Here is a 14,266-nt window from a genome sequence, read left to right as displayed (position 1 = left end):
CAGCCTCACCTCGCGTCTATTTCTCTATTGCTGTCTTTTTTCGATGTGTTCCTAGCGTTTCCTAAAAGCTTTGTAAATAATTTAGTTAATATGAATAGATTACTGTGTTGGTGTAATAAATATCATGCTTAAAAAAATTATAGACTTTCCAACCTAAAGTGCGGCAAGGCTAAAACCTTTAGCATTGCCGACTGCGATTCTAGCTTCGCCGGGTCCCAGAAGGATTCGCAGAAGGATTGGCCAAGGTTCAGTAGATAATCCCAATGAGGCATTTGCGCGGGGAAAAATAGGCGTGAGAAGACTAAATCAATATAAAAATTGGAACAGTGAAATGAATTAAAGAAATATGAATGACCAAGAATAGAATCGAGCATTTTTGGACATGCGACAAAATTTTGTATACAGCTAACAAGGTAATCGATCAGTTGCACTAATGTAATCATGAAGGTAGCCGCGGACACTGCTTAACTGGAATCCCTTTGCGCTCGCACCGAACGAAAGAATAACTAGAAGAGACCGTGGGAGTCCTAACCTCGAAAGAGGGACCTCCAAATACTGTTTTCTCTGAACTGCGAACCGCTGGCAAGAGAGGAGAAAATGATTTATTGTTTCAACTTGCTAACATGATACACAAAGGTTTGCCTCAGCGAACCCACATCTGCATAAGTACAAATTTAAGTGAGGGATTCTGCATCGCAGAAGCGTCATTGACACCTGACAAAGCCTTGATTTACACCACCTGATATTCCATGGGAAATTTAAGTGGCTAAAATCCACGGTATTGAGCAATGGATCACTCAGGTTGGCTGAAATATGTTGGAAGCGCTGGAAACGTGAAGTTTCTAACAGAATGAGGTGAGGGACGGGATAGATTACAGGAGCGCTGAGAGCTGACCTTGCCAATAAATCAGCCACCTCGTTAAAATAGACGCCCGAATGCCCAGGCACACAGACAAAGCGGATCTCACGCACTGTGCGCGGAACAAAAAACCTAAGCGAACGACTCAATAAAGATTTTCTCGAATTTTGGAGGTAGACTAGAACTGAAAGGCAGTCTGCAAGAATAAGAACCTGTGCTACATGCCTAGGAAGTTCGAGAAGAGCCAAACCAATGGCCAGAAACTCTTCGAAGAATAAAGGAGTATAATCTGGGATACGAACGGAATATCTCCAAGCTAGCTCCGCGAATATATCCCAACCGCCGCCTTCTCACAGCTGCCGGAGGCACCAGCGGAGATAACCGTATGAAGAGAAAAATTCTGTAGGTGTTTAGAAAGGAGACAATTTAGGATAATTGCGGGCATATGCTTCGCATGGGACGGGAAAATATGGTCATAATGGAAGACGGGGTCAGCCTGCGTATCTGCAACTTGTTGCAAGGAGATCAGATTAACCTGAAGTGGGGCTAACAGATTCTGCGTGAACCTAACTTGCGGAAGCTGATAACGTGGCCAATGATTAGTGAAAAACAGGTGTGGTTGCGATAGAAAAACGGGACTACGAACGCCGGGGGCCGGGTCAAAGGACCTGAGGAAAGTACGCACTGTTAGAAGTCGGAAGCGGGAAAAGAGATCGGGGAGACGGGCTTCCAGATAAAGGACAGCGTTTGAAGCTGATTTTGGGAGCCCGAGGCATAGCCGTAGGACGCGCCTTTCCAGTAAAGCTAATGGCTGCAGCTTGTAGTTTGTGCTACCAGAGAACAAGACACAACCAAATTCCAGAATCGGTCTCATATAAGCCTTATAGAGCAACAGTAACGTGTCACGACGCATGCCAAACTTTTTATTGCCAACTCGTGTCAACCGGCCCAGAGCACGCTCCTCTTTAATAATACTATTCTTAATATGGTGTCACCAGTCCAAGCTTTGATCATAAGTAACGCCCAGGTATTTAACCTATTTTCATGGTTTCACCTCCTTTTCTGATAGGAGAGGACATAATAGTAAAGGTTATTGGAAAGTGGTCACTACATGTACCTGAGTCTACTGTTGACCATGCAGGTACTCCAGCCCCACGAGATGCTAATGTTAAATCTATGACTGAACGAGAAACACCGCGCATAAAGGTTACTGCCCCGGAATTGCAGCAGCGCACTGCATTCATAGACGTCCATGACCAGAGAAGCTGTCTGCAAGAGTCAGAGCTACTACACCAGACACTGTGGTGCGAATTAAAATCCCCTGCGATGACTGTGTTGCTTGCTCCGCTCAGTAAGGTATCCAAACAGTCTGTCCTGTGAACACCTAGAGGAAAGTAGACGTTAGCAATAGTTGCTGTGGCGCACTGTGGAAGGGAGATTTCAACCGCCAACAACTCACAATCAGGCAGCATAACTTTCTGCGAGATTGATGCCCGGTGACAAATTTTTGTAGAGATCATAGTCATTAACCCACCGACCCTGTCTTTAACGCGGTTGACTCTGAAAACACGAAATTTTTTTATTGAAAATTATATAAGTGGAGAGAGCCACGTTTCTTTCAAAATCACAATATCTGGATTATGTTTATGAAGAAGTATTTCAAAATCCGCGAGAGAAGAAAGTACGGAACGACAATTCCATTGCAGAACTTTTAGACCCGCCATGATTATTGACTGATGAAAGAGGCAGCAACTGCCTCCTTCAGCACATTAGTCTGGGGGATTAGTTTGGGGTGTCCCTTCTTTGTTTTGATTTGCGGAACAGCTGACTTCGAGGGTGAGGAAGAAGTTCGACGCTTCTGGGAAGGACAAAGCATTTCAATATCCGTGTTACAGATATCTACGTGAGAGTTACTGCCAGGAGTGCTGTTGGCAGGCGGGACTTGGGATGCGTCAGGAGGCGACATGGAGTCACTCTTACTAGCAGCACAATTTAGGAGCGACGCAGGCGTCGCCGCCGAAACAGATGATTGAGAAGGTAGAGACAGGCCTGCAACAAGTTGAGGTAAAGCCTCGGAGAAGTTGCACAGCATTCACTCGACTACCACAGAAAGAGCCTGTTCTACTGAGGGCATTATCGAAGTAGTCAAACTTGACTCTATATCTGCAACAGAGCTTCGCGCACGGCTGGCATATGTATTATTCTTCCGATCTAGAATTGCATACGCATCTGCTCTCGAGCATCGCTTCGCTTGAATTATATCTAGCAGGCTTTGTTCGTCCGCTCGCTTCGAGCAGTTGGCATCATCAGCTAAGTGGTTACACTTGCAGAGGCAACTTTGTGGCTGATCAGAGGAGCAGCTGCCATCCGAATGCCCTTCTCCACAAACACAGCAGTGGGTCGCCGATTTACACGCTTTACCACTGTGACCGAACCTCCTACAGTTGGTGCATTGAAGTGTACGGGGTTGCCTAGGATCCACATGATACACTATTGGCCAGACCTTGAGCTCAGAAGGACAGGAGGAACCAGCAAAAGTAGTTATAACTGATTCTGTCGCTACACGCACCCCAGTTAATTCTCTACTGCACCGGTAGACAGAAAGAACCCCCACACCTGCATCCTGAAACTCCTCCAGTATTTCCTGTGGGGAAGATGCTGGGTCCACTCCACGAACAGTACCTTTGGAGCATGCGAGCTGTTCAGGGATGAATGCTTTCACTGCTAATGACTGAAAAATTTTGCACTGGAGCAGGTCTGTGACGCAAGCAATGTCAGAGGACTTGAAAACATGCCTCTACGCCCGAACGGTCGAGCCTCAGAGATCTGGCGGTAGTAGGTAGTGAGAGACCTAAGCTCCTCCTGAATAACCTTATAGGTTTTCATTTTGATCATTCCTTCACCGATCGGTACGAGCGCCACAGGGATAAGGTCCATTCCGTTTTTCCTAAAAAGGTCCAGCGGCAAGCTTTGGGTGGGCAGGCTGGCAAACCAGGCTGCCGACCCTCCGCCCCGGGGAGGTCAGCGACATACCTAAGCCAAACGCTCCCTCAAGTGCACATTAACCGCGCCTACAGAGTTAACCTTAGACCTGGCCAAATCCCCCACGCAGAGCGGCCTCACCGGAGATGAGCACGCAGACACCACCAGGAAACCACAGGCTCTTCTTCTTTTGTTCTCTTTTTGCCGGTCTGCTTCTCTGGCCTTCTTCTTCGTCTCTGGCTTCTGGCTTTTCAGGTAGTGGCTCGCAGGTGGCAGCACCAGTGCGCGCTCCGTTGCCACGACGACCTCGGGTGTGACGTCACCCTCTCCCGTCGCTATATAAACGCATATGGCTGTTTATTTTGTTTGTTATCGCTATTATTTTCTATAAATAATTACCTAATCACTCTATAGTCATCAATCTTGGCGTGGGGGTTGAATTTTTTTCCCATCTATCTGACGCTACCGCTCGTTGTCTGCTATCCTTATTAGTTGCCGCGTTATTCGGGAAAGACAGTGTTACACCGGACGCGCCAGTATGAGCCATTAAAGGCTTTCGCTTTAAAAAGCTGTGGCGACGGCGTAGTGGTATGAAGGAGTCGCCAGCGGAACTTTTTTAGTGATAATTCATGGTTTAGTGGTAATTCATGGTTAACCCCAAGCTAAACCGCCCGTGATATTTGTAGCAATTGCTACATTACAATAGCATTTCGAGCAATCAGCGTGGCCACCCCGTGGCCACCGTGGCGGCTCCGTGGATGGTCAAGAGATTGGTCACGTGATTGGTCACGTGGTGCGAATCAGCTGCCGGCGGTGCGGTGCGCCTGCGAAACCGAGTAGGGGGGGGGGGGAGGGGTGAACAGGGGAGAGAGTGAATCCACGTCCAGGGACGAAGATGAAGAAGGAACTCTCAGCGAAACAGAGAGGCGAAAGACTGACTTTGCAATTCGACTGAGCGAATTCCACTCGGCCAGCTGTAGCTATCGCGTCACTTCGAGTTTAACCAGAGCTAAACCACAGCCAGTTTTTTACTTGTAAGTCTAGTCATTACCACAACGCTGAGCGTTAATGCCCTACCATGTCTGATAGAAACTTGGTGCATAAAATCAGGCGCGCGATTACGCGGTCACAGGTCTTACCAGGGGCAGAAATAAAGAGATGCTCATGTTATTTGGAGAGCAGTACGACTTTTGTAGCGAGAGCTGCACTACGCCAGCTCTTCGAACCTTTAGCGTGGCAGCCCTTGAGCTCCGTGGCGGCGCCGTGGACATGTGGCCACGGGCGGTCACGTGGCGCGGAGAACCTCGAAATCGAGCTGCAACCGCTGTGCGTATGTGCTGTGTCGAATGGGGGGAGAGGGAGAGAGAGTGAATCCACGTCCAGGGATGAAGATGAAGAAGGAACTCCCAGCAAAACAGAAGGGCGAAAGACTGACTTTGCAATTCGATTGAGCGAGTTCCACACGGCCAGATGTTGCTCTCGCGTCAATGGAGGTTTAACCAGAGCTAAACCAGAGTCAATTTTTTTTCTTTTTTAGCACAACGTAGAATGAAAGGCATAAAGAGCGATGATCCAGACCAATGGGGTTAAAGGGACCCAGAAATGGTGTCTAAATAAAGGTGCGATATGTCTGGGATCTTAAAAGACGACGGTTCATAACTATCTCCCAGGAAGAATTATTTTAATGCGTTTTGTGGAAGCTAGGTTATATGAATATAAAATTTGAACTTCCGCATCCTCGCGCCTTTCCCTCTCCTCTCGCACGCCAAAAAGGCAGGGCTCCTCCACCGGCCCCACTCACTCGATCCCTCTCCTACGTCCGCCGGCTGCGGCGCGCGCGGAGTGGCCGCGGTAGCGCGTGACGTCTGAAAGAATCTGGCGCTGTGAACCAATGATAACCCCCAGCTGCTGACGCCATTTGCATGATGTGACGTCGTAACCCAGGTTCTCGCGCAAAATCCCCGCACCGCCCGTCGCCGCGAGGTGCGAAAGCGGGAACTTTTATAAATTTATTGCGAAATTCCGGCTCGCTTTTGAGGTCTCGTACGCCTAGTGGACGCTCGGTGGCTTGTGCTCTACATAGTGCAAGCATTTTAAAGCCAAGCTCAAACACCCCTTTCTGTGGCCATTTAAGGTGCTGCTCTATTTTCATGGTGTTCACCTTTGCCCACCGCACTGCGGCACCGTTTTCCTATGCCGCAGTTCCAGAGAAAATAGAAAGAAGATATGACTGTACTGAACTACTCGCAGCGTGAATGAAAAAATTCCACACCAACGCCGCCAACAGGCTTTGATTTGACAGTGGAATTTCAAAAAGCATTTTTTGTGCTGCCGCCAATTCTATGAAACATCACTGACCTGAAATCGGACTTCGTTCCGGCAAAGAAGGCCTAGAACTTAGGAATTCAACAGCCTTACTAGGCATAATTTCTACGTGTTTTACTCTACACACTGATCATCAGACAGTCTCGGGGCTGATAAAGAAAATGTTGACTGCGGTACCATGGTTCCCTTTGGACTGTCGGCCACCCTCACGGCCCGCCCAGTGGCCCCTTGTTAGTGCACTATAGAGGGTGTTTCACTGAATATTTTGCACAATTTTTAAAAATAGAGAATTTGAGTTAGAACAGCGTTTTTTTTCGGCGATGTAGTACATCGCGGCGAAGAGAAGGTGTGCTCCACCCGTCTTTCGTGTTCGCCTGGTGTACCTGCAGAGTGCGGGAACTACGTCTTACCCGGGAATCTTTATACTATGAAGTAGCGCTTTAAAACGGGAATTCATAACGGACTGCACAGACAAAAGCGTTAGCGCAGTGTACGCTTCTGGTCACGACCCTCGCCCTCAAACAGTGAATTTTACCTTCCCTCAACTCATCTTGTCTTTCATACCTCGCCCTCACCTCACCGTGTCTTCCCACTTTCACCCTCGCCCTCAGGAATTTTCATGCGCCCACCCTCATGAGGGTTCATGAGGATTCACCCTCGTAAGGATTCCCATATCCGGTTAGGTGTGCATGTATTTAGGGTGCATAGAGTGGGATACAACTCAACGACTAAATTCATTATTTCTTTAGCCAATTGGCATATTACATGCATAATTCTGGAGGCACTTCCGTCAGTCGGCCATGAGTAGTAGTTTCACAAAATGAGCTACATGTCTTTAAGAGTGCTTATCTCGATTGATAGCGTGAATAAGGACGCGTCCAGGGTTATCTTCTTATTGCATAGTGTGGGTACCAATCTGGAGCTGTCTCGAGCATGAATCGTGTAGCTGTCCATTTCTTTCTTCCGTTTTTGTTTGCCACGTGAATGCAGCTAGACTTTCGGGGCGGCATTTATAGGCCCGCTTCGCTGATTTACTCCCCCAGTCTGTTTAAGGCTTCTTGTATATGAAAGTTCTGCGTCTCAATATGTTGAGTCAACCATAAAGTGACATCCCATGCGTAAATCTTGAACTGTACATGTGCTATTTCTGCTAACTTCAACCAATGGTATGAAAGTTATATTTTTTTATTTATTTTCAATACTGCAGGCCCCTTTACGGGGCCCTAGCAGGTGGGCATACACAACAGTTACAATGAGGCAAGAACTACATCACACAACACTAGGAAATTTCAAAATGCGGCAAGAACACATGCAAAGATAAATCTGGTAGAACACTGGTTCATTTGCCTACCTGAGGACAAACTATGTACAATCGGCTCCAGACAAGGTTACCATATGAAGTGATCAAACACGGCTAACAGTGAACAACATGCACGTAGAAGCGAAAAAAAAAAAACCTTGGCGCTCAAGACAAGATACGTATATGTTGGAAACAATAATAATACTGAAGGATAGCGGACAATTGAACCCAGGAAAACAAACTATGACTACGCAAGGGGTGATGCACTGATTAAGACGACAAGAAAGAACGGATGTGAAACGGATTATCAATACCCAGAGGCCCATGTGCATCACTGAGAGCGTTACTCTGCGGCAATACCGGCCTCGAGCCTTGTAGCGAACGTTGTTAAGGTCGGCGCATGAGTAATCGAGGCATCCAGTTTGTTCCATTCTCGGATGGCTACAGGAAAAAATGAATGTTTAAGTGCATCTGTGCGATAGGAATAATCAGTTAGAGTGAGCGCATGTTTGTGTCGTGTCGGTCGAGTCTGGGACGGGCAAATATATTTTGACAGATTGATGTTATAATCGTTATGCAACAGTTGGTACAAAAATTTTAAACGCGCGTGCTTTGCTCTCATTGATAGCGTCGGGAGTCCTGAAATAGCTGCAAGGTTCGATGGGGAGTCAGTACGCTTATATTTGTTATGGATGAACCGTAGTGCCTTTCTTTGTATTTTTTCTAGTTTTGCTATGTTAGTGGTTGTTTGCGGAAACCAAACAGTGTGAGCGTACTCTAAAATAGGTCTTATGAAAGTTTTGTATGCTAGGAGTTTAGTAGATGCTGGTGCGAGTCGGATGCATCTTCTCAAAAAAAACAGTTTTCGTAAGGTTGCCGATGTTACATTAGCGATGTGTACGTCCCATCTAAAGTCAGCGGTTAGTGTAACACCAAGATACTTATGCTGGGAGACTTTCATGAGTGGCGTACCGTGAATGCTGTAAGGGAAAGATGAGGATACTTTTTTCCTGGTTACTGTCATGCACACTGATTTTTTAGAATTGACGGTCATCTGCCATCTATCACACCAATCCACCACAGCGTCAAGTGACTGGGAAAGCGCAATGTGGTCTTCCGGACTTTCTATTTTCCTGTAGATGATGCAGTCGTCTGCAAATAGCTTAATGTTACATTTAATCTGAGTGGTTATATCGTTAATATAGATAAGGAAGAGAAGTGGGCCAAGAACGGAGCCTTGCAGAACTCCCGAAGTGACCGCGGTTATTTTAGAAGGCATATTTTGAAAAATTACAAATTGAGAACGGTTAGATAGAAACTCTTTGATCCAACCCAGAACTTCCCCCCGCCCGATCATGCACTGCAGCTTTGCGATTAGTTTGTTATGGCACACGCAATCAAACGCTTTGGAAAAATCTAGTAGTAATATATCAGTTTGACTGCAGGTATCGATGCTGAGGGCCAAGTCATGAACGACTTCGATTAACTGAGTGATAGTCGACAGCCCTCGGCGGAAACCATGCTGGTCAGGTGATATCAACTTATTATGCTCTAGAAAATCTGTTAGATGTTTTGAGATTATGTGTTCGAAAACATTACATGCTGTGCTAGTCAGTGAAATGGGCCTGAAGTTTGATGCACTACTGATATCTCCTCCTTTATGGATCGGAATGATTTTCGCCAGCTTCCAGTCATCCGGTAGTTTTGACACAGCAAGTGATTTGCGGAATATTATGCCGAGATATTTGCTGCACCATTCGGCGTATCTTTTCAAAAATGCATTGGGTATGTTATCAAGCCCGCTGGCTTTCTTCGTATCGATGTTCAAGAGAAGATTGAAAATTCCGTCATCAGTTATGTTTATTTCTCTGATATCTGAAGTTCGGGTGGTTGCCATCTGGGGAATAACGCCATTATCGGTGGTAAATACGGACTGAAAAAAGTCATTAAAGTAAGTAGCCTTCGCACTGTTTTCCTCTGGTGTCTGTTCGTGTCCTGCTGTGTTTCTATTGCGGAAGTGGTTCCAGAACCTGTGTGGGCTATAAGTAAGGAAGTCAGGCAGCGTAACACTAAAGTAGTATTCCTTTGATTTCATCATTTTATCCTTGAAGATTTCAACTGCACTGGCTAATTTTTGTGTTCTGTCGAGGTTAGTACCTTTGGACTTAATAGAGCGACGCAGCCTTTTCACTTTGCGTTTTGCATGAATGACCTCTCGCGTGATCCACGGGTTCTTTGTTTTAACGCGCTTGTTTTTTGAGGGGACATATCTGCATATACAGAAAAAAATGATTTCCTTGAACTGGAGCCAGAGGGAGTTTACATCTGAGCTTGCTTCAGATGCTGCTTCGGCAAACATCTGAAACTCGTGTGCAAGATGTGTTGTTATACTAGCGTCGTCGGCTCTATTAAAATTACTTACTTTCGATTGGGAGGAGCGGGTTGTTATTAGAATATTGAGTGGTAACTCGCAGACTGGTATACTGTGATCAGAAATTCCGTCGATTATGTCAAGCTTAGTCTGGTGTGTTGGGAAGTTCTCGCTTACTAGTATTAGATCGAGAATGCTTTTTGCTGTGCCTAGTATGCGAGTTGGACGGGAGACTGTTTGATATAGATTAAAATTCACCATTAAATCAATGAGTGCATCTGAGGCCGGATCAGTATGGTGCAAGGTACCCCAGTCAATATCCGGAAGGTTAAAATCGCCCATGATGATTAGTCTAGAGTTCCGTACGTGCACTTGCATATAATCGTGTACAGCACTCAAGCAATCATGTCCGGAAGAGGGGCTCCGATAAACACATCCCACGACAATGCTGACGCCATCACATAGAATCTTGCAAAACACTGCCTCTGCTCCCGGGATGTCCGGCAGAGGGATAAAGGAAAAGTGGTTCTTTATCAATAACGCAACGCCACCACCCCGGGAAAGCCTCTCTTTACGCACAACTGAGTAGTTCGGAGGGAAGATTTCTTGACTACCAATATCACTCGAGAGCCACGTTTCTGTGACAGCCACAATATCTGGATCTTGGTCAATGAGGACAATTTCGAGTTTCTCTACTTTATTCACTACACTTCTGGCATTTATGTTCAATAATTTTATTTTTTTGAATGTGCTCTTCGACGCGTCATTCGGGGGCTGGAAACGTTGTCGTTTTGGCTTTCTGGGGTAGTTGCTTTGTCGTTTTTTTTCCCAAACGGCACTTTCACTGCGTTTTCACTGTCCCAGACAAATGCTTGACCATTGATGTACAATTTATTAAAGGAAAGGGACACTTTGTCGCCATTGTCCCGGTTAGGCTTCGCGCTGTCCCACAACTTTTTCCGAATATCTCTAATTTTCCGCGAGAAATCTTCGCCAATGGACAGATCGGAATTTTTAAGCTTGAAGCCTCGTTTCAGTATTGATTCTTTCTCTCTGTAGTCTAAAAGCTTCATAATAACAGGTCTAATTTTGTTTCCAGCAGGCTGCCCCAAACGGTGGATACGCTCGATGGCCACTGCGTCGAGATCTAGTTTATCCTGGACAATATCTTTATTTACCCTTTCTCTGAGTGTTTCCTTGGTCTCTTCCTCACTCTCCGATAGGCCATAGACAATTAAATTACATCTTCTGCTTCGGTTGTCCAAGTCGTCTATTCTTTCCTCTAACCTTTCTATGACTTCGCTCATCTGAGCGACCTGCTCCTGGCAGGAAGTGACCTGTTTCTCTAGTCTAGCAAGAGCATCGAGTTTATTGTCTATGTCCGCCAGCCGCTTCTACTTTATTTCTTTTATGTCAGAGGCAATTTCTTGAAGCTGCGTAAGTATCTGAGCTGTGTCCGGTCCAGGATTGGCTTCGATATCACCCCCCAACAATAGCAGTTTGCGCAAGCTTACAGTAACATCAAACAACAGCCGCGGGCACGGCAGCACCAACAAGAATGGGTTGTTAGAGCGAATACAAACGCCGTAGCGTTTTCTCACCTGCACAAGAAGCAAGAAAGGATTGTCGGTGAACCGCATCCTGGTAGCGCTGCCGTGCCCAGTGGCCGCCGCGCGCGTGGGGTGGCAATATATAGCCCAGTCTGGTGGTGTCGCCACTTGTCCCAGATGCATGTAGTGGTCTGCGCATGTGGTCGCTGATTGTAGAATCCATCGGTGATCCCATGTGGGCGCGTGTAGCTGGTCTGGTGGGCGTACGTCGGCAGTGTCTGATCCGTGAGTCATTCTTGAAGGCAGCTGCATGCTTCTGTCACCGGCATGATCTAGCAGGGCCAAGAAAAGCTGCACAAGAAGCAAGAAAGGATTGTCGGTGAACCGCATCCTGGTAGCGCTGCCGTGCCCAGTGGCCGCCGCGCGCGTGGGGTGGCAATATATAGCCCAGTCTGGTGGTGTCGCCACTTGTCCCAGATGCATGTAGTGGTCTGCGCATGTGGTCGCTGATTGTAGAATCCATCGGTGATCCCATGTGGGCGCGTGTAGCTGGTCTGGTGGGCGTACGTCGGCAGTGTCTGATCCGTGAGTCATTCTTGAAGGCAGCTGCATGCTTCTGTCACCGGCATGATCTAGCAGGGCCAAGAAAAGCTGCACAAGAAGCAAGAAAGGATTGTCGGTGAACCGCATCCTGGTAGCGCTGCCGTGCCCCTCCCAGATGCATGTAGTGGTCTGCGCATGTGGTCGCTGATTGTGGTCGCTGATATTAAATATATAGTAACGGTGCTAATACCCAGCCTTCACACACTCCACTGTTCAATGTGTAATACCATACGGAAACATTTTTGCAGGCTAGTTATCTTTGCATATACAGGGTAGCCAACTTTTATGGCACAATCTTCCCTCCATCCTTCTATAGATCTGCTGTTACCTGATCCTCATCAGCTACTTTCCCCTTTAGTACTGCTGCTAGGGCTTCCTATTCCGTTACTGGCGGGATGTCCCATTGTTGAGTAAGGGAATATGCCAAGCACGTTTGTCACTTCGGGCAGCAGAGGCAGCGGCAGGAACAATCGTGTAGCGCCTGACCATCATCCTTGCTTTACGCAGGTTGGTTGATTTTACTGTGTTTAACAAGTAACCATTTGTCCCGCTGCCGCCGCTGGCCGAGCTTGTGTTCAATATAAGTACTGTGCCGACGGATACTTGTCTTACATGTTTTGAGTATTTTTCAGATGGTCAAGATTTCATGACATGCGCAGAATGTCGTCAGCCCTACCACCTTGGTAAATGCGCCGCCATTGGCGAGCGAGTATACAAAGCAAAAATGAAGCAGATAAGAAAACATTAAAATGCTCAGCATGCCGCTTACCTTCGTCTCGTAGTGGGCAAACGTTCGTGCTCCCACCTGCTTTGGGTAAAGAACTTTCTGTAATTATGAAGAATTTGGCTGCACTCACTATCAAGCTGGATGGCCTGACACCATTAAGAGAGGCCGTAACAAGCATTGAAAAATCTGTAACGTACAGTATTGTGCGTTTTTATCGTGAAGACTTTCAAAAATTTCCCTGCCTCAACCACTGGCTCATTTGCGATGAAACTGCACACAGAGCTTGCGTATTATGGTGATTTTTGTATCTTAGCAAGCTTGACAACGGTACTTACTTATGGCGAATTCCACTGGTGGATCCGAAGCGAGGCGCTCGAATCGCAAAAGAGCACCCCAAACCGCCTCGGAGCACAGCGACCGTTGTCGACCAGCGGAACATGTAGACAGCGCAGCGGAAGTCCTGGTTCCGGAAGTGGACGTCTGGCAATTCCGGCGCGAAAATACGTGTAAGCAGACGACGAGGTGCGGCGAGCATAGCGCTGAGCCGGCACTTCTTTCGCGATGGAACCTACCAGTCGCTTTGTTCATGTTACGCCTGAGGTGCACCGCATTTTGATGAACCTCGTAGGCAATGAGGAGCACAGTTATGCTCTAGGTAAGTTCATAAATATATATCGCATGTCTGCAGAGTGCTTACGGGAAAATTTCCAACGAGGAAATTTCCCTTTCCAAGTGCTTCTGCGAAATGTTTCTCGAAAAATGCTTCGGAGAACTACTTTTTGTTGTCGCTGCTGCTGTCTGAGTGCGCGGACTCAGATTCCGACGAGCTTTCATCAGACAACGCGAGGGTTATTGCTATTCCATACGATGCCATAATTGAGTGTTGTAACCGCTATAATGCAGGTGGCGAAGACGACATACGCGCGCAAAACGCGCGAGCGCGAAACAGCGCTCAGTGTTCGCCGCTGACATTCCTGCACGCGCTAAAAATAACCAAAAATCACAAGTGCGTTTTGGAAGTGACGACATCGCCGACTGCAAGTTCCAGTGAGATCCGCCGCTGGTCGGTGGATCAACCTAGTGCGCTCCGTATGGAACAGAGCTGCTCTAAACGACCAGCGGAATTCGCGTGGTCGGTCCAGGTCGGCCAGTGGAACTCGAATTCGTCGTTTCGGAGCACGAAAAGCTGCTCCAGCACGACCAGTGGAATTCGCCATTAGTTAAGCCGTGCATGATGCGAAAACGTAGTCGTCTACGTAGAGATCGGCGAACCAAAACCCGCAGACGCTTTTTCAGCCGTGGAAAGCGTCACGACAAAGCCGCTGAGGCGAGCGTTGCAAGAAGCGCCGGCCCTTTGAATATGCCGTTCCGGCCGTTTCGTCTGCTTCAACTGAAGCGCTTACGACATTTCCGGCTAACTGAGCGCAAAAAATTATCAGAACAACTAATTTAACGAGGCTTTACCTTTCAAATAATATTGTTTGAAACGCTCGCCTCGGCGGCCTCGTCGTGACGCTTTCCATTGCCGAAAACAGATGCTGTCACTGCC

General features: G+C 47.2%; 1 pseudogene; it reads right to left on the bottom strand.

The window, feature by feature from the left end:
- Positions 1-10,571: 10,571 nt before the first annotated feature.
- LOC144129461 (uncharacterized) lies at positions 10,572-12,077 on the bottom strand (annotated as a pseudogene).
- Positions 12,078-14,266: the final 2,189 nt, after the last annotated feature.

Source organism: Amblyomma americanum, chromosome 4, assembly GCF_052857255.1.
Source record: "Amblyomma americanum isolate KBUSLIRL-KWMA chromosome 4, ASM5285725v1, whole genome shotgun sequence".
NCBI lineage: Eukaryota > Metazoa > Arthropoda > Arachnida > Ixodida > Ixodidae > Amblyomma > Amblyomma americanum.
Note: the sequence above shows the minus strand (reverse complement) of the source record. Positions and strands in the feature narration are given on the sequence as shown.